Source organism: Cavia porcellus, unplaced genomic scaffold, assembly GCF_034190915.1.
Source record: "Cavia porcellus strain 051 isolate PalLab524CR breed Dunkin Hartley unplaced genomic scaffold, mCavPor4.1 scaffold_4, whole genome shotgun sequence".
In the NCBI taxonomy this organism is placed as follows: domain Eukaryota; kingdom Metazoa; phylum Chordata; class Mammalia; order Rodentia; family Caviidae; genus Cavia; species Cavia porcellus.
The window spans coordinates 83,099,062-83,120,191 of NW_026947487.1; the positions used below are offsets into that span (position 1 = coordinate 83,099,062).

The 21,130-nt window shown below is 38.6% G+C and overlaps 1 protein-coding gene and 1 pseudogene across 4 annotated transcripts in view; one reads left to right on the forward strand and one right to left on the reverse strand.

Moving 5' to 3' along the window:
• Positions 1-21,130, reverse strand: part of Ces5a (carboxylesterase 5A) — a 333,638-nt gene that overhangs the window by 185,857 nt on the left and 126,651 nt on the right. The gene's annotated exons all lie outside the window — the stretch shown is intronic.
• On the forward strand, positions 18,874-20,463 carry LOC100729924 (importin subunit alpha-1-like; annotated as a pseudogene).

Genomic DNA, 21,130 nt, shown 5'->3' on the forward strand with positions numbered 1-21,130 from the left:
AGAACATAGGTCTCACCCAACAGGTCCTGCAGGAGGAATCCAGTTATTGGTCCCTTCCCTTCATTGTGAGACTCAGCAGTTGGATAGACATCAGTCACATAGTAGCATCCTAAGATACACACGATGAACAGTTGAGAATAGTGGGATTCAAAAGACCAAAATATTAACCCAAGAGGTGAAAATGACAAAATAAAAAAAGCAAAATGCAATCTCAAATGTCCAGTCCATCAGGAGCAAGTACAGGAGACAATGAAATAGAGGACATTAGAAGTCATACACTTGAAGTTTCTGAAAAGATAGCAAGTGAAATAAAGAAACAAATCCATAAAGCTATCGAGTAAATCAGATTAAAAATAATCTCTTATGTAAACAAAGAAATGACAACTTTTATAAAGGAATTGCTCAGCATAGCTAGAGAAGACAGTTTTAAAAAGTATAGGAACATGGGAAAATGATGGAAGCCTTAAATGAAAAATATAGAAAAGAAGTAGAATTCATAAAACAAATTCAAAGAGAATTCAGGCAATAAAATATTCTATTGAAAGCTGGTGAAACTGTTTGAATGAAGCTGAGGATAGAATTTCAGACCTTGAGGACAGGATCACAGCTAGCAATCATGAAAGAAAAGAACATTTAAAAATAACAAGACAGCATGAAATGACAATTCCACAGCTTCAAGACAGTGCAAAGAGAAACAATATAAGACTAGAATATAAGACTGTCTCAGTGAAGATGCAGGAGTCAATGCAAATGACATCAGTAAATGATTTACAGAAGTAATAGAAGAAAATTTCCCAAGCATAGGAAAAAAATCAAATATATAGATCAGTGAGACATATAGAATGCCAAACAGTCATAACCAAAATAAATCTATACCTATACATGTAATAAAGATCCCAGAAATCTAGTATAAAAACAGAATACTAAAACCTGTTAGAGAAAAGGAGCAAATCACATATCAAGGAAAGCCTTAGGATCACAGCAGACTTCTTAGCACAAACCTTCAAGTACAGATGACATGAAGTATTTCAAGATCTGAAAGAAAACAATTTTCAACCCAAGTTAGTGTGCCCTGCAAAACTTTCTTTGAAAATTAATAGACAAATAAGATACTTCCGTGACAAAGAACAACTGAAGATATTCATGTCCACTAAACCAACCCTAGAAAATGTACTGAAAGACATACTAGATAGACATAAAAATGACTACAATTTCCAGAACAACAGAAAGAAACTACCAGACAGGACAAGCAATTAAACAAGAGGGGAAATCATGAAACCAACAACAGGAAAATAACATGACAAAGTTGAGCCAGTACATATCACTTATATCCATCAGTGTAAATGGCCCCAAATCACCAATTTTAAAAAATAGGTTGAGATAATGGATCAAGAAATGGAATCCACCAATATGCTGCATTCAGGAAACAAATCCAACTCAAAAGGAAACTCATATTAAAAGTCAAAGGATGGAAAACAATATTCCATGCAACAGGAACCCAGAGAAAGCAAGGGTACCTATTTTGTTTGCAGAAAATGTGAACTTCAAACCAAAAATGATCAAAAGAGATAAAGAAGGTCACTATGTACTTGTTAGTGTAAAAATGTAAGAGAAAGTGCTAACAATCATGAATATATATGCACCAAATACAAGAGCACCCAACAATATAAGATAGATAGTAATGACATGAAAAATCAAAAATGTCATAACGTAATTGTAACAAAACACCTTAATACCCCACTGTCACAAAGAGATATATCAACTAGATGAAAAGTTGGCAAAGAAATAACAGAACTGAATCAAACCTGAGAACAAATGGACTTAGTAGATGTTTACAGAGTGTTCCACCCAACCACATCAGAATACATATTCACCTCAGTTGTGCATGAAACATTCTCTAAAATAGAACATACATTAGCCCACAGAACATTCTTAAGTAAATGCTAAAGGATTGATATTATCTAACCATAGTGCGCTGAAATTGGAAATTAACAACAAAAGAAACTGTAAAACCTATATAAACACATGGAAATTAAATAAAAATCCTTTGAACATAGGTTTCAGGTGAAATTAAAGAACAAATTAAACAATTCAAAGAAAATGCAGGTACAACATACCAAAACCTATGGAATGCAATGAAAGTGGTCCTAAGAGGGAAATATATAGCAGTGAATTGTTACATCAGGAAAACAGAACAAGCACAAATAAAAACCTAATGGTACACCTCAAGCTTCTAGAAAAATAAGAGCAAGTCAAGTCCAAAGCTCATAGAAGAGAGGAAATTATAAAGAACAGAGCAGAAATTAATGCAACTGAGACTTTAAAAAACCCCAAAAATTAATAAATCAAAGTGCTGGCTCTTTGAGAGAATAAACAAATTGATAAAACCTCTAGCCAACTGTATCAAGAAAAAGAAAGAAAAAATTCAGATTCATGCAACAAGGAATGAAAAAGGTGAAATTACTACAGATCCCATGGAAATTCAGAAGATCATGAAGATCATACCTATTATGAAAACCTTTACTCACATAAGGTAGAAAACACAGAGGAAATGCACAGATTTCTAGAAATGTGAATCAAGAAGATATAATAATTTTAAATAACCTAATATCAGCTATTGAAATTAAAATATGATTAAAAACTTACCAACAAAGAAAAACTCCACTCCTGGTGGATTCAAACCTGGATTCTATAATAAATTTAGAGAAAATTTAATGCCAATACTGCTCAAACTTTTCAGTGAAATTGAAAAAGAAGCAATTCTTCCTAACTCATTCCTGGAAGCAAGTATTACTGAGATACCAAAACCAGAGAAAGACTCAATTAAAAAGGAAAACTATAGGCCAGTCTCCCTAATGAACATTGATGCAAAAATTCTCAATCAAATACTGACAATACAATGTAGTAAATCATTAAGAAGATTATACATCATGACCAAGCGGAATTTATCCCAGGGATACAGGGATGATTTAACATATGCAAATCAATAAATGTAATACACCACATAGATAAAGCCAAAGACAAAAGTCACATGATCATCTCAATAGTTGAGAAAGGTTTTGATAAAATCCAACAGTGGTTCATGATAAAAACCCTACAGAAACTTGGAATAGGTGATACCTTTCTCAATCTGATAAAAGCCATCTATGACAAACCAACAGCCAACATTATACTAAATGGACAAAAACTGAAAGCTTTCACTCTAAAATCAGGAATAAGACAAGGATGTCCACTATCACCACTCTTATTCAATATAGTTCTGGAAACATTAGCCAGAGCAATCAGACAAGAGAGAGAAATAAAAAGAATAAGGATAGGAAAAGATGTTAAATTATCATTATTTGCAGATGACACTATATATAGAAGATCCCAAAAAAAATCTATCAAAAGACTACTAGAGTTAATAAGCAAATTCAGTAGTGTAGCTGGATACAGTTGACACTCAAAAATCAATCACATGCCTGTACACAAACTACAAACTCAATGATAGAGAAATTATGGAAATGACACCTTGCATAATAGCATCCAAAACAATGAAATATTTAGGAATCAACCTAACAAAGGATGTAAAATACTTATATGTTGAAAACTATAGTATTCCAAAAATAAGAATGGAGAAGATACCAGAAAATGGAAAGATATCCTTGCTCTTGGTTAGAAAGAACCCAAATCATGAAAATAGGCCATTCTCCCAAAACTGTTATACAGATTTAATACAGTTCTGATCAAAATGCCAGATCTAGAGAAAACATTCCTAAAATTCATTTAGAAACAGAAGAAACCTAGAATAGCAAAGGCAATCCTGGGCAACAAAGGCAAGAAAGAAGGCATCACAATCTCTGACTTGAAATTATACTACAAAGCTACATTGACAAAAGCATGTTACTGGCAAAAAAAAAAAAAAAAAAACCCAGACCCAAGGATCAATGGAACAGATTAGAAGATGCAAACTCACCCACCTTATATTTGACAAAGGGGCTAAACATGTTCACTGGAAGAAAAGTAGCCTTTTTAACAAATGGTGCTGGAGAAATTGACTTTCCACATGCTGAAGACTGAAATTAGACCCATGTCTATCACCATGCACTAAACTAAAGTCTAAATGGATCAAAGATCTAAACATTAAAACAGAAACACTAAATTTACTGGAAGACAAGATAGGTAGAAATCTTGAAGACATGAGCAAAGCACAAACCACATGGGAAGTATGTCAAAGAATCAATAACTGGAATCTCTTCTTATTAAAAAGTTTTTGTACTTCAAAAAAATTACCAACAGAGTGAAGAGAAAATCCAAAGAATGGGAAAGAATTTTAGCCAGCTGTCCCTCAGACAAAGGACTTATTTCTAGAACATATAAAGAATTGAAAAACATCAGGTCCCCCATATTCAAAGACCCAATCCAAAAATGAACATCTGAGATGAATATGCACTTCTCATATGGAGAAATACAAATGGCAAATAAATACATGAACACCACTGGTCATTCAAGAAATGCAAATTAAAACAACACTGAGATTCCATCTCACTCCAGAAAGAATGGCTACCATCAAGAAATCAACTGATACCAAATGTTGGCAGGGCTGTGGGGAAAAAGGAACGCTTCTTTACTGCTGGTGGGAGTGTAAAATGGTGCAACTACTATGGAAATCAGTGTGGAGATTCCTCAAAAAACAAAGATTGCAAATCCCATTTAATCCAGCTATTCCCCTTCTGAGTATTTTCCCAGAAAAATTGGAAATGTCATGCCACAGGAATAATGTGCACTCATGTTTATAGCAGCACAATTTGTAATAGCCAAATCTTCAAAACAACCAAAATGCCCATCAATCGCAGAATGGATAAAAAGGATGTGGTATTTTTATACAATGCAATATTACCAGATATAGAAAGGATAATCTTGAGGCTTTCATAGGTAAATGGATGCAACCCGAGACCACACTCAGAAGTGAAATAAATTACTCACATTTATAAATATCGTATTGTCTCCATAGTATAAAAAATAATGAAAAATTAAAATCTGAAAGAGTAATAAGATCTAAAATATGCAATAGATATTTTAACAATGAAAGGAAAACAAAGTGCTCAAAAGGACAGAACAACTAGGATAGGGGAAAGGAAAAAAGGAAGAAAGGAAAGGATTATATGTATGTTGGTAAGCATATATAAATGTATATATATGTATGCTAAATAGATAACTATGCTACTAATCTCTCTTAAAAAGAACAGTGTATTCCATCATTATTTGATTGATCACTTTTGTGCCTGGATTTTGTAAACTAAACTGTTCCTAAGATAACAATATGCATTATGTTATCTAGTGTTAATTTCCTACTTTTTTTTTTTTTTTGAAATTCGGTATCATTTCTTTTTGTGTGTGTGTGTGTGTGTGTATTTTGCCTTTTAAAATAAAAAAACCAGAAACACTACATCTACTGGAGAGTACAGGTAGAACTTTTGAAGACATTGGTGTAGGCAAAGACTTCACAAACAAACTCTGATTATATGGGAAATAGTACAAAGAATCAACAACTGAGATCTCACCTTATTAAAAAAAAACTGTTGAACAGCAAAAGAAATCACCAACAGAGTAAAAAAGACAACCAAATAGAGGGAAAAAATTTTAACCAGTTGTACCTGAAAGGACTAATACACAGAACATATAAAGAAATGAAAAAGATCATACCCACAATTTAAATACCCAATCCAAAAAATGGGTATCTGAGATGAATACACACTTCTCAGATGAAAACATACAAACAGCAAATACATGAAAAAAAGTTCAACATCTTGGTCCCTTGAGAAATGAAAATTAAAACAACACTCAGCTTTCCATCTCACCCCTGAAAGAATGGCTATTATCAAGAAATCAACCAATAACAGATGTTAGTGGGACTGTGGAGAAAAGGATCCCTTCTCCATTGTTGGTGGGAGTGATGCAATCACTGTGGAAATCAGTGTGGAGATTAGCAAAATTCTAAAATTCAGTCTTCCAATTTTCCTTTCTCTTTGCATAGGGAAGAAACCCCTTGATCCAGATTAAGAAAAATATGACACTTTCTGAATTTATAGGAATAAAGATAGAAAAAGAAGTTAACATCATTATTTCAGAATACATGATATTCTACATTGAAGATCCCAAAAATTCCACCACAAGACTTCTAGAGGTCTCATTTGATCTAGATATTCCCCTTCTTGGTATCTTCCCAAAAGAATTAAAAGCATCATACTATAGCAATATATGCTCACTCATGTTTATAGCAGCACAGTCTCTAATAGTTAAACCTTGGAAACAGCCTACATGCCCAATGACAATGAGTGGATAAAGAAGATGTGGTTTATTTATACACAATGGAGGATACTCAGCCATAAAGAAGGATAAGCTTGAGACATTTATCGGTATATGGATGCACCTCGAGACCATTCTCTTAAGTGAAATAAATTGAACGCACATGTGTAAATATCACATTATCTCTCTGGTGAGAAACTGAAAGTTTAAATAAGAACCAAAATGTATAACTAATGCTGTTGAATAGGAAGAAATTGTTCAAAAGGGAAGGAGAACTAGGGAGGGGGAAACGAAGAGAAAAGATAAAAATGAGAAAAGAAAAACTAAACAAAGTTTTGTTTGTTTTTTTTTTTTTAATAAGGAGGGGAAGAGAGATTGAAGGGAGGGGAGGAAAATGAAGGGGAAAAGAATCAAGATATATCATGTACAGGTACAAATTCCCTACAATGAATGTGGTCGTTACATATATCTAAATTGTATCAATAAACTTAATTTAAAAAGCAAATTTGCAACTCTGTCTTACCAAAATCAAGGGAACAACAAACACCAGGCAGGCTCATGAAGGACAGTGTTACAGTTTTTATCTAGGTGCCTCCCACCACGAGCCTCATGCAGTCATGGGCGGAGGGTGCTTCTCAGAGGTGGCCAAATCTAGAATTTCTGAGTGATTCATGGACCAATGCTGGAATTAAGGATGTGAGTGCTACACCCACCCTAGGGTGGGTAGCCTGCATACAATATAAGTGACCAGAAAAGTCTAGTCTCAGCCCCTTGTTGCTCTGCTACCTTTTGACTGCCATGAATGTTTCTCCTTGTGAGGCCTGTCTGTCACGCCACCCTACCTTGGAGCCAGCTGATTATAGACTGAAGCCTCTACAAACTGTGAGCCAAATAAACCATTCCCCCTTTAATTTTCAGTACTGAGCATTTTGTCTCTGCAATTAGAAAAGTAATTAAGGCAGACAGTAACGAAAACTGGAAAAGCAAGCAGTCACAGTTATTTTCTGCATCTCTCCAGAACCCTTAAGTCTTTGTCTACATAAGCGTCTTATTTACTCTTTACAGATTGGTTTCCTTCGCTTCTTTGAGCACTTTGGATAAACATATTTATACTATGGCTTCCGCTTGCACATGTTCTCACTTCAAGGAACCAGACAGGCATAACTTAAGATTCTCAATCCTAAACCAACATCTAAAGGAGAGACTATCTGGCTGGCCCACCTTCATCCTGTCATTTATGACCGGGGCACAAGGCCATAGATGCTCAGAGTCTGTTCCTTTGAGTGACAAGAATGAAAACAATTGCTGCAGGCTGAACGACAACCCCAGGCCTCCAATATGTCTTGTGTGCTCTATAGATGGTCCCTGTTACACAAACCAAGAGATGGATTTGCAAGGACAGAGGAAGAGGAATTGAACTAAAATGCTGATGCTGAGGATCTGTTTTTCTCTTTTCATCTCCTGCATATGTTGGAGGATTTAATTAAAAATTCTAAAACGTTTGAACTTAGCTGGAATTTAGAATATGTCTAGTTTCAGCCCATGATTTTCTAAATTCAGTATCAGGGTTCAATAGGGCTAACAAACAAAACACAATAGCCCAAGATCAAGCACAGAGTGAAGCAAGAATAGAGTGGGGTCTAAAATTCCCAGTTGTGTTTCTCCCCTCACCTTGAAGCCACCTTAGAATTAGCCTGTGCCTTATTCACTTTCTCATCACTAGGGCAAAATACAGACACCCACGACTTAAAGCAAGAGAGGCCTATTTTGGTTTGTGGATTTTAGAGGTTTCAGTCCACAACTGGCCCACTTCCAGACAGGAAAAGTAGAGGAGAGGGGCCTAGTAGAGGAAAACTACTCATCCTATGGCAACAAGGAAGGAGAAAGTGAAGGGAGGAGCCTTGAAAACAAGTAGACCCTTGCTGGTCACATCTACCTCTTCCAGCAGACTGTCTCCTAACCACACACATTCAGCTCTGAACACTTCAGTGGGTTAATCCACTAAAGTGTATAGCACCCCCATGAGCCAACCGCTTTCCAAAAGCTGCACCTCTTGAGTGCATGAAAGTTTAGGGGGGCATCTGTAGATCTAAATATAACAGTACAATACCTTTCATCTGACACACTAAATGAGCAAGAATTAAAATTATGTGATAAATCCAGAGTCACCATGCTCCTTAGGGTCTATTACTTACTTGGTAAGCCTATCAAAGTAACAGTAACCGTCTGGCTAGCCAAAATTAATTCAGCCAGTGCTCTAATTGAATCCCAGTTGAGGTGATCATAAATCCCTATGTTTGAGTCCCTAGAGTTCCTTCTGTGCGTTTTTTCCCCTCTCTTCCCTGATCATGTGCTTCCCTCTCATCCTAGATGACTAGCGGATCCCTCACTACCAAGCGCACCTTATACAACATTAGAGTTAGAAGATCTTGGAGCTGTGATTTTTAGTGATGCAAGGGCTCAGAAGAAATTACTCAAGTCCCTTGAAATTTACAGATGGAGAAATTGAGACCCAAAAAGAAGGGCTGAGAGGCTCAAAAGCACAGAAAATCTGTGTCAGCATAGTAAGGGAGTGCTCTAGCTTTCTTGGTGCCTTTTCCATCGCTGTGCTCAAGCTGTTGTTCTTATGTCTGTGGACAATTTACATATCAGTAGCTGAGAACTCAATGGAGTGAAAGCAAAACTATGGAGACCTGAGTTATCATAGGTTACCAAAAAATTTAATACAAAAAAATCTTACAAAGGAAAGTTATTTGTAGTTAATACTGTTGGTCCCCACCCATATTCTTGGAACCTTACCACTTCAGTGTGCTAATTGTCAGTACTTGCATCTCTTCCAGCTGCTTTATCCCAAGGTATAATCAGCCTCTGGGGCTTAGAAAAGAAGTTCTTTTTTTTCAGTTTGTTGAGACACAGTCTTGCTATGTAGCCCAGCCTGGCCTTGCACTCACAGTAATCCTCCTGCCTCAGCCTTCTAAGTGCTGGGACTATAGGTGTACACCACCATGCCACGCTAGGCCTGAGAAGTTAAACATCAGTTCCCAACATCCCTCAGTGAATGACTGCCAGAGCCGGCATCTACATCTGAGCCCCTCTCCTGTAGGATGGGCTAATTCAGGGATTTTATACCAGTTCACTTTCCATGCAGGTTTAAGCTCTAGTTGCCTACTCCGGTAAGTAGCCTGATAAATATACTTCACCAGCTCGTTCCCTTTGCCATCCCACTTGCTCTGCACTCCTGCTGGTGCTTTTTGCACCTCCCAAATAACTACTTGCACTTGAATCCTTGTCACAGGGCTTGCTTCTTTTTAAAATGCATATTAATTATGCAGAATAACTGGTTTCATTGTGACATTTTCATACATGCATAAAACATAATTTGACCACATCCCCTCCCCTCTAATAGTCTCTCAGGGTCTGTTTCTAAGGAATTCAAACTAAGGAAGCTTCATACGAATCACAGATTCTCTCTGACCTTGAGAATAAAACGTATCATCAGGGTAGGTTAAGTTGTGTTACTTTGATAAAAATAATTTCAGTGACTTAACAAAGTTTATTTTTTTAGTTTCAAAGGCTGAGTGGCTCTTCTTATAGGGCGGTCCTCCATATAAACTGTTCAGAGGCCCCTGCTCCTTCCATCACATGGCTCTAGTGTCTTGGAGCCCTCTTCCTCCAGCCATATACAGAAAATGATACAGAAAGATAAACAATGGATAATAGTAAGATGTTTTAAAGACCAAGCCTGGAGAAATCATATGTTACTCTCAACCTATTCTATGGCCAGAATTCAGTCATATGATTTTACCTGAATGTAAGAGACCAGGGTATGTAGCCCTTCATGGGGGAGGGTAGTAAGGGGCTTTGTGAGAATATACTGTTGTGTTTATGTGATGGTTAATCTCAGTTGCCAACTCGATTGGCTTGACAGACACTTGGGAGAGTAATAAAGCATATTTCTGGGGGTGACATTAGGGTGTGATAGTCTGAATACTGTCTTGTTTCTGGCCTTGTTTCTCTTCCTCTGCCTCCTGGCTGCCATGCGTTGAGCAGTCTTCCTCCACCATGCCTGGTGCCATCATGTTTCTACCTTGGAGCCAGCCAACCATTGACTGAAACCTCTGAAACCGTGAACCAAAATAAACCTTTCTCCTAGGAGTTGTGCATACCAGGCACTTTGCCTAGCAGTGGAAAGGAATAATACACTTATTTTCAGGCCTCCTAGATGGAACTTAGAATCAGAGGACCACAACTTCCAGGTCATAATCCCAATCAAGGAAAAAGCATTGAACATTAGCAGCAGTTCCCTCTTAACCTTTATCATCCCCATCTCCTTTGGCTATATCTCCTGCTGATCCCACATTCAGAACTTAAATAGCTTCAATCATTCATTAAACACACACTGTTCAAACACCTACTGTGTGTCAGACTCTATGCTGGGCACAGGAGAAAAGCTGTTTACTGTAGTGACAGTGGTTTTTGGCTACAGCAATTGATGTTTCAATGACCTCCACCCACACTTCAATGGGAGCATGTATCTGTGTTGACCCCTCAGCCTCTCAGGAGTTAACCCAAACAGGAGAGAGCTACATGTCCAGGAAGCCTCCAGCACTATATCCTTCACTCCTACTTATTTCCTAGTATGGGCTATTCAAGGCCTGGATCTCTTCTGGATCCTCTCTGGGGTCCACTAAGTTCCTCACCTCCTGCTGGATGGCAGTTCCTAAGCTCCTCCTGCACGTGGGGTCTTCAAGCCTTGCTGATCAGCAACATTTCATCTCACTACCTCCAACTCACTGGCTCCACACTGTGCCCTACAGGTCAAATCTGGCCCATCGTCACCTCTTGTTGTACAGCCTGTGAACTACACATTTTTTTACATTTTCAAACAGTTGGAAAACACAATGAAAAGAGAAATATTTCATGACTTGTAAAAGTTATATGCAATTCATACTTTGCTATCCATAAATAAAATTTTATTGGAACACAGCCATGATCGTTCATTTACATATTATCTGTGGCTGTTTCATGCCACTTCCACAGAGTTGAATGGTTGCCGATGGAGACCATATGGCCCATCAAGCCTAAAATGTTTATCACTAGTCCCTTTACAGAAAAAATTTTTTCTGACCTCTTCTGTAACTAAAAGTGTTTTATTCAATTATAATTGAAGGCAATAAAATAAAGTGATACCCACAGTAACTGTGACTTAATAGAATTCACAGATATCTTCCTACTACCCTTGTTACCATTGTTTCATATTACCAGTTATATATGTATATACCATTTGTATATATTTATACTCATCATTTTTCAACATTAGAGCAATTATTAGATCTCTGTTTTTTTTAAAGCATTAAAAAAAAGAAACATAGGGCTGGGGATGCAGCTCAGTGGGAGAACATGTTTAATATCCTCAAGGTCCTGGGCTCAATCCCCAGCATCCAAAGAAAGATAGATAGATAGATAGAACTACATTACATATTTGTGAGGTTTTAAGTTTTATTTTATAATTGTAGTATTTCAGCATAGTTGCAGCGTTACATATTTTGGGTTAGCCATTTAAAAACATCTCTGGGTGAGCATGATGGCACATGGCTGTGGTTGCAGCACTTGGGAGGCTGAGGCAGGAGGATCATTTTTATGCAGGAATCTGAAGCTAGCCTGAGCCGCATAGCACAATTGTATGTCTAATAATAATAATAATGACATTCATAACTTTGAGAAGGGTCCAAAGTCCCCACAACACTGTCAGAAGCTTCATGGCACCCAAAAAAAGTAAAAATTGGGCCGGGGGTTTAGCTCAGTGGCAGAAGTGCCTGCCTGGCAAGCATGAGGTCATGAGTTCTATCCCCAGTACCCAAAAAACAAAGAAAAGTGAACTCATTTGCCAAATAGCCAAGTAAAAGTGAACTCATTTGCCAGTGTCCTGATTCCATGTGCAGCTCTGGCCAGTTCTCCTGTACACCAGGCAGTGACCACCTCTCTATGCCCCTGCTACTCTCTGGGAATAAAGAGCTCCTCCTGGTGCTTGTGTTACCTTCCCGAACCCATGTTATCAATTGACATTTGGAATCATCACTGAAACTCATCTCTGCCCTCTACCCGACAGGGGCTTCCCAGTATTTCCTAGGCAATAGCACTTCTGTCACATCTTTTGAGTCTTGCATCTTGTTCTGCCCAGCCTCCCTAGCCTCAAAAGGACTTTGACATTGGGGTCCACGGACCCTTAATAGAGATGCTGAATGCTCACTTCCAGAATGTGGGTGGAAGAGGGGTGGCAAGGTCAAGGCCCATGGAAGGATACCCCAAGAGGACCCCTTTCTCTCACTCACCCTTTCCCCCTTTCATACAACATCATATTTATTTAGTCAAACCCACATTGTCTGCACACCTGAAAATCACACTTATTTTGCTTCACACAGGAAATGCCACATTAGATGTCATATGACAGGAGCACTTTTAAGCCCCTAAACTCTTCCATCTATAATACACCTATTGTATCTTAAAAATTCCCACTTGAGACATTGGAAAAGTCAAGATATTACGCTCAACTGACTACATGATTTTGTACTAAGCCATACATATATGGAAACTTTTGGAGGACACCAATAATTATACTCCACGATCAAATTGGTAATGATGCTAAGATCTGTAATATTTACTTACCTTCTCATAATTCATCAGAACTTTCCTGGTCAGGAAACACCATGACACAATCATGTACCTGGGGTCATGTGGATTCCCAGAGCCAGAACAAGTATAACAAGGCTGCTAGGCAGGGCCAATGCCTCGAAGCAGCCTAAGGAAGGGAGGCTGTTGGTGAAGGTGAATTTTATGGCCCCCTCATTCTATAATAAGTCTCTTTATAGAGGCTATGAAATTCTTTTGGGTGTTTCTGGAAGAATAATCTTGATGATTGGAAGGCGGGCTTGGTGACCACCAGAGATTCCAACATTCAGGCTTCCTCCTCTAGCTACTGATCAAGAATCTTCTGTCCTGTTCTTAGGTAAGCAAGGCCTGAGTAAGCTAGCCACACTCTGCTTAGACCTGATCAGTCCAGGAAGGGTGCAGACATGGAACTTCAGTATCAGAGATGTGTGACCAGCCATCTTATTTCCTGGAAAAACCTTAAGAAAACTGTGATGAGTTGGTTATCTTGCATGAGATTTTTTATTCTGCCTTCTAGGTCTTCTCAGTTGCCTCATTTTTTTTTTCAGTTGGCTGACTTCAAGCAAATCTTAATTTCTTCATGTGCCGCATAAGCAGATTTTCATCTTACTAAAACCATCCAGCTAGACAGGCTGTTAAGTCCTTTTGTTTGTACTCTGTGGTCTAAATATGTACAAAGAACGAAGATAGTTTTATCATTGCTTCGATATACACCATCACTATCACCTCCTCTATTACATTTTCTTCCAAAGGGTGTTCACAACTATGGTCTCACTTGAGTCTAACTAATCTATAAAATAGAACAGGGAACAAGAGAAGCAAGTTAGACTAACCCCCCCACCCCCCACCCCTTTATAGAGTCAAACAGAATCACAGAATCCCTTTGTGAGGTCATCCAGTGAGTGGACAAGGAGTCCTGTTCTCTGGATTCTGGGTGCCCAGCACCTCTTGCATAGAGTCCTTTTGCACTTGAATAACCTTGAATGCTGATGATATCAAGTCCCATGATGTTTCTTGTACCACTGACCTTCACTCTGTCCTTTCTTACAAGGGCAAGTTTAGTGTTTCATGGGTAACATAAGCTCACAGTCAAAAGTCAGGTAATCCCAGGAAAGGACTCTCATCAGTATGGGACTCTAAAGATGAAATAAGTGGCTGATAAGATAATGAGGCCTAAAGTGGATAATAATATTGTGCACTAAAGGGTATAATAGTATTGATCTGCCTCGTCAGGCCTATTGGGAGGATTAGCTCACTGGCAATTATAAAGAACTTTTGCAATGAAGGAACATAAATGATAGCACAGTTAAGATTCATCTTGTCCCCTTGAGACAGCTCTCCCTGGAGTGATGTAAGTGGTCATCCAGATGCCATGGCAACCAAGGCCAGCTTGATGGAACTCTTCACCCGATACTCCCTGTGCAGTTCTGTATGTCTTAACCCAGTGATAAGGTGAAAACTTGCCTTTGTTTAAAAATCAAAAGTACAATGAGAAAGCACTTGACTTTAAAGGTACTAGTGAGAAACAAGAGAATGAATGCTTTAACAGAAACTCCAGCTAAATGCAACACTCTTATCTGTGGCCATAGAACTCATGGTGAAACAGTCATCCTTAAAATGGAAAATAAAGAGATGGCAGAGAGAAGCTTCTCCAAGAGGGAGCTCCAGAGAGACCATCCTTTGATTTTGTAGGTTTTGATCTGGAGTTCTCTGTATAGCCATCAGGGAAACCTTAGCGCTGTCTCACTTTCATAACCAGTTAGTATAGAAAAGGTTACCTGGGTTGTTAACACAATGTCATTATTATAGTAATTACTGGTTTTAGAGTAGGTGCTTCACAAATGCTGACTAACTGATATGCTGGTGTTTGAGTGTACGTCATGTGCTTACTCACAAGCAAGCTTTTCTGATTGTGCCAATACTTGTGCTGAGCCACTCACTCTCCGCCCCTAGCCACTGGTGAAAAACTGTAGGGAGCGGTTGAAGCTAGAGATCTCTGATACATGTGGAACTAAAGCAAGGCCAGCCCTGACAACACAGAGAGCCCAATACAAGCTAGGTAAACAAACTGTTCCAGCTCCAAGAAGACAAGGAGCTCAGGCCAGTCAGGCAAACAAGTTGCTAGGCAGCAGGGCTGAAATTGACATTCTTCTTTGGAGGGCATAAACAAGCCTACTACAGTGGTTGAGCAATTTCTTCTCTACCATCAGGAGATTAAGTGCTCCACCTGACCCTAGATTTTTGTCTCCTCTTTATTTTCTTATCCTCTCATGGTCTTTCACCCCCCAAAACCTCAAGAACTGCATGGGTTGTGGCAAAAAACAAATGAATAAATAGATTTGTTGATGGTCACATAGCTTCAAAGTGGTAAAACCAGAATGGTTTCATGCTTCTGACACCATGCTTAGAGCTCCATCTACTCTGCCATTCTATCCTCTGTGTTGCAACCCGATCGCAAGCACCCAAACCCTTTTCTCTCATGTCTCATTTTCATGGTCTCTTAGAAACCGGTTTAGCTAAGTATGCACTTAGCTATAGCAACTGTCCAAGAGGACTCATTGTGAAAGGGCTCTGCTGATATTCGTAGAGGTGGCACAACCTTCCTAGAAACCTGAGGATGCCTCTAAGGGATCTCTGGAAACTTTCCTATGCACAAAAATGGAGTGAAGTTCATTTCAGTATTTTAGATTCTTGTATTTCTCTACTATCCCCTCAGTTTTTCCCTTCTGAGAAGCATTTTAAAGAAAAAGATTTAAAATTGCTTGGAAATTGAAGCACGATTGGCTTGGTTATTGATTCAAATTCTGGCAGGTCTAATTCAGGTTGTCTCACTTGTTACTGCCACCAGTTCTGATAGTTAAAGAGGAATTACAAGGAGTTGGGGTATAATCAAATGACCTAACAATCCCTCCCACTTCCTCATCTCCCTGCATAGAAATTTAATATTTCCACTCCACTGAAAGCTTCAGGTACATCTCAGGATGTTAACTGGAATTTCAGTTGTTCAGTCTCCATTCTAACATTTGACTTAACCTAATATTTAGGCTATTTGCTCCTATATCTTAACAGAGGACAATAACCTCTGAATAGCCACAGAGTGACAAGAGCTGGGTTTATCCAGCAATTTGTCAGATAAACACAATGACTGTAGCATTGGAAGCACTGCAATCAGGGATGTGCTAAGGAATATACCGTGGCACAGAAATCCTATTCTTTGTGTCATCCTCTGCATCAAAAAAGAATCTGCATCTACTATAAGAAAAAAGATATTTAAAAGACAATAAGATAATAGTAATAATAGTCTGCCTGTGTGCTAAAGGATTTGAGACATAACCATACAGACCTGAATCTACTTTTTTTCTATATTTCCTTTAGCAAATTTTCTTTGCTTGGTTTCTATGGAAACTGGAGACTGCACATGAGCTAGAGACAGTCGGCAGTCTTTCCTGGCAGATGTGTCCATTTCAGATTTCTCTTTAAGTGATGTCATATTTTAACCACTAACATTAAAAGAAAAAATAATAATCCACGCGATGTACTCTTACAATCATTGCTGAGAAAGGCAGTGTTAATGGCTACCACTTAGAGAGTACTTGCTGTATTCTAGGGTACTACGCTAAACAATTACATTCCTTAACTCACTTAATTCTTCCAGGAGTCCTGTGGGCTTGGAATCAATCAGGGTCCAGCCAGGAGCAAGTTTTTTTTAATACAAAGAATTGAATACAGGGAGTTAGTATGCATGTGATAGCAGAACTGAAAGGCCATACATGGATCCATGAGACAACTCACAGAGAAGCCTAAATGAAAGCTACTATCAAAGCTGGAGAGCTCAAGAAGGAGATCATATTTCAAGGTCCAAAATCTGGAACCAAGGGGCTGGAACTGCCATGAAGAGTATATGTAGCAGCAGGGGCCATGGAAGCAGGGACTATCTGGTGGGCAACAGAGCTGTAGAGGAGACTACTATCACCACATCAAGGAAGCAAGAAAGAATAAAGAAAAATGTCCTGCCTTTTGTCTTCCAGTTGCTCTCAGATCTTTTGTCAAGGCCACCTATTAGCTGAACCACAGGACAAAGGGTCCTGGGAAACAGGTTCTCTTGTTATACATAGGAAAGCAAAGGAAGTGCAGGGATAGACCTGAGAGCAAACCATCAGGTAACAGAAGAGTACCACTATACTCACCTCAAGGATGAGAAAACTGAGGCACAATTAATTTTAAACAAACACTAACAAGTTAAATGTCCATGCTCTTAACCACATTATGATATCTCTTCTAGAGAAGAAAAGGCAGAGGTGGTATTTCTATATCATATTTTATCTTGAACTTATCCAAATCATATTTTATCTTGCATTTATCCAAATGAGTTCAATCAATTACTAGTTGTAGGGCTCTACAATTTAAGATCTGAAATCTGTCAGTTCAGGGGTTGTAGACATTTATTTGATGTATGCTCATCATTCCAAGTGATTCTGCCTAACCCTACATGTTCATTCACACTTCCACTCCTAAATTTGTGGAAAGGTTCATTTGCATCCTGGTGACTTAGACTTGGGAGTTTCAAGATGATAGGACTGAAGAGAAATCTTGCTTTTCTCATATTTGCTGGAGAAGTAGACCATAATTCCAACGAGATGGTCACAAGGAGATGATGAGGGTTAAAACTTTCCAGTTTCTAGTTTTTCCTTTAATTTTTTTAACCACATACCATCATTAAATTTTGAAGAGAAATCTATGAGGAAAAGCTAAAATTTCTGACAACTTCATCTTTTCTCTGAATTGGGACCATTTAGCAAGGGCATACCTTGGCAAAACTTGGAAAGAATTTTACATGTAATGGCCATGCTAGTCTCCCCTGCAAGGCCCTAAAATTTCAGGAAGGTTTACTTGCAAATCAAAGGTTCTTGATAACCAGTGATGGAGTAGAATGTTTCTGAAGAAAAGCTTCTACTTGTTTTCCTGTAAATTTATGTTTTACACCGAAGAACCTCTGTGTATGTAAGACCAGCTCTAATAATAGACAGATCCATGAGAACATGCTAATGCTGTGTTTTTCTTCTTAAAGATAGAAAGTGTTTTCCCAGTTAATGACCAATTAAAGAGGTTTTTTTTTCCACTGAAACTCAGAAGCTACCTGGGGAAAAAGTTTACTCTGCTCCTTGCAGTCATAGAATAGTTTAGCCAGTAACCAACTTTGATTTTAGAAAGGGAGCAAATTATGAGAAACTGAAGCATGCAGTATATTATCCCTCCTATCCCTGCTTTCAAAAAATGTCTTCCAAAACTACCAAGATTTCCAGTAGCTTTGCTATTAACAACAATAGATACTTAATGACTAGGAAGTCTTGATACTTTCTCACTATTAATAGGGGGTAAAACTCATGTAAGGAGTAGAGTATGTAGATTTGGTTATATGCTTGGCTAAAGACAAGACAAAATATCCCAAAACCTTTGCCTTCTCTAAATTTCCTATAGTGCTGTTCCATGCTGTGCAAATCCCAGTATGTATAAATTCTAGGTTCTACCATAGGAAAGAGAATATAGAATTATAAATATAAACTTAAGCGTGAAAATGTTTTCTCATGTACAATGAGAAAAGAGATGCCACAGGCACTACAAAGCCATTTCATACAAGGGGATAATGACAGAGAGGAGGTTGGCATAAAAAAGACAAGAGCCTTCTGACTGTAGCGATAACATTTTTCTCCTGCGAGGTTTACAAAACATGTGACTATGTAACACACTAGTAGGGTCACTTATGGGGCCTGTGCAAGTAAGAAATTTAAATTTTCTTAGTTTAGCACACCATTTCTGGGCTCCGCCGTGGTAAACACTTTGAGAGCACTCTGTCTGCAGCCTGAGAGCCCCTAGGTACCACCGCTCTCATTTCACAGCTTTCTTTGTCTCATTACCATGTCCACCAATGAGAATGCTAATTCACCAGCTGCCTGGCTGAACAGATTCAAGAATAAGGGAAAAGACAGTACCAAAATGAGGCGGCGGCAAATAGAAGTTAATGTGGAGCTGAGGAAAGCTAAGAAGGATGACCAGATGCTGGAAAGGAGAAACGTAAGCTCGTTTCCTGATGATGCTACTTCACCACTGCAAGAGAACCGCAACAACCAGGGCACTGTTGATGACACTGTCAAAGGTGTAAATAGCAATAATCTGGAAAGCCAGCTCCAAGCTACTGCTAGGAAATTTATTTCTCAGGAAAAACAGCCCCCCCATAGATCACATAATCTGGGCTGGTTTGATTCCAAAATTTGTGTCCTTCTTGGGAAGAACGTGACTGTAGTCCCCTCCAGTTTGAGTCTGCGTGGGCACTCACTAATATTGCTTCCAGGTCATTAGAATAGACCAAGGTTGTGATGGATGGAGGTGCTATTACAGCACTCATTTCTCTCTTGGCATCTCCCCACATCAGTAAACAGGCGCTGTCTGGGCTCTAGGAAACATTGCAGGTGATGGTTCAGTTTTCCAAGACTTGAAACATTCTTGTTATTCTGGATGCCAAATATGGTGTAACTGACCCACTCTTGGCTCTTCTTGAAGTTTCTGATTTGTCATCTTGAACAGGTTGTTACTCACATAATCTTACCTGGACACTTTCAAACCTTTGCCACAACAAGAATCCTGTACCCCTGTTAGATGCTGTTGAGCAAATTCTTCCTATTTTAATTCATCTCCTATATCACAAGGATCTTGAAGTATTAGCAGATACCTGCTGGGCTATTTCTTAACTTACCAATGGTCCAAATGAACACATTGAAATGGTTGTAAAAACGGGAGTTGTGCCCCGTCTGGTGAAGCTTCTAGGATCAAATGAATTATCCATTATGACTTGTGCACTATGAGCCATAGGGAATAATGTCTCTGGGACAGATAAACAGACTCAGATTGTGATAGATGCAGGAGCTCTCACTGTCTTGCCCAGCCTGCTCATTCATCCCAAAACTAATATTCAGAAAGAAGCTACATGGACAATGTCAAACATCAGAGCTGGCAGGCAGGACCAGATACAGCAAGTTGTAAATCATGGATTAGACTCATTCCTTGTCAGTGTTCTTTCTAAGGCAGACTTTAAGACACAAAAGGAAGCTGTGTGGGCCTTGACCAAGAATGTGAACAGTGGGACAGTTGAACAGATTGTGTATCTTGTTCGTTGTGGTATAACAGAACCATTGATGAATCTTTTAACTGCAAAAGATACAAAAATTATTCTTGTTCTTCTGGATGCCACTTCAAATATCTTCCAGGCTGCTGGGAAACTAGGTGAAACTGAGAAACTTAGTATAAATGATCGAAGAATGCGAAGGCTTGGCCAAGATTGAAGTTCTGCAGAACCATGAAAATGAGTCTATGCACAAGGCCTCATTAAACTTGATTGAGAAGTATTTCTCAAAAGAGGAAGAAGAAGATCAAACTGTTGAGCCACAGACTACCTCAGAAGGCCACACTTTCCAAGTTCAGGACAGGGCTCCTGGTTCCTTTAACTTCTAGGCATACAGCTGAGGGAGGCATCAGTTTTTGTCGTGTATTATGTTCGGTATAAGTTTGTCTATTTCTCTATTAAGAACTCTTTTCTTTTAAACATGGTTTCTCATTGTAGCACTTTTTTCAATGAAACTGTACTTGAACAGTTCCAAATTGTACATACTGTTTTCAGCTTATCCTCTGAAAGGGTTTCTTATTTCTGTGTGGAATTTCATATTTTGAGGTGTCTTATAAATATTGAATTCCACACTTTGCTTTAAAAAATAAATAAATTTTCTTACTTTTGTGACAAATTTGCCTTTGACTGTACCAATCATTCTTCATTAGTACTCTAATCATCATCATCATTATTAGCAATCATCATCATCGTCCGCATTATTCTCGCATCCCAAGGATAATAATGAGATAATACATCCCCAGTTCAGAATGTAACAGGTCGACCATTGGTCATATTTATCAACCATCACTCTACTCAATTCTCAAAAAGAGGAGGAGGAAGGCTCATCTTGCCAGAAAACTCTTTAAAGGACCTAAGCTCTCTGCTGGTGTAGAGAGGGTCTCCTATTCTTTTAACATCTGTGAGTGTTCCTAGTCCTTTATGGCAAAGACATACAGTGACCAACATCCACTACATGGCTGGGCAGAGGGTATCTGACAAGCTCATATCTGCTAC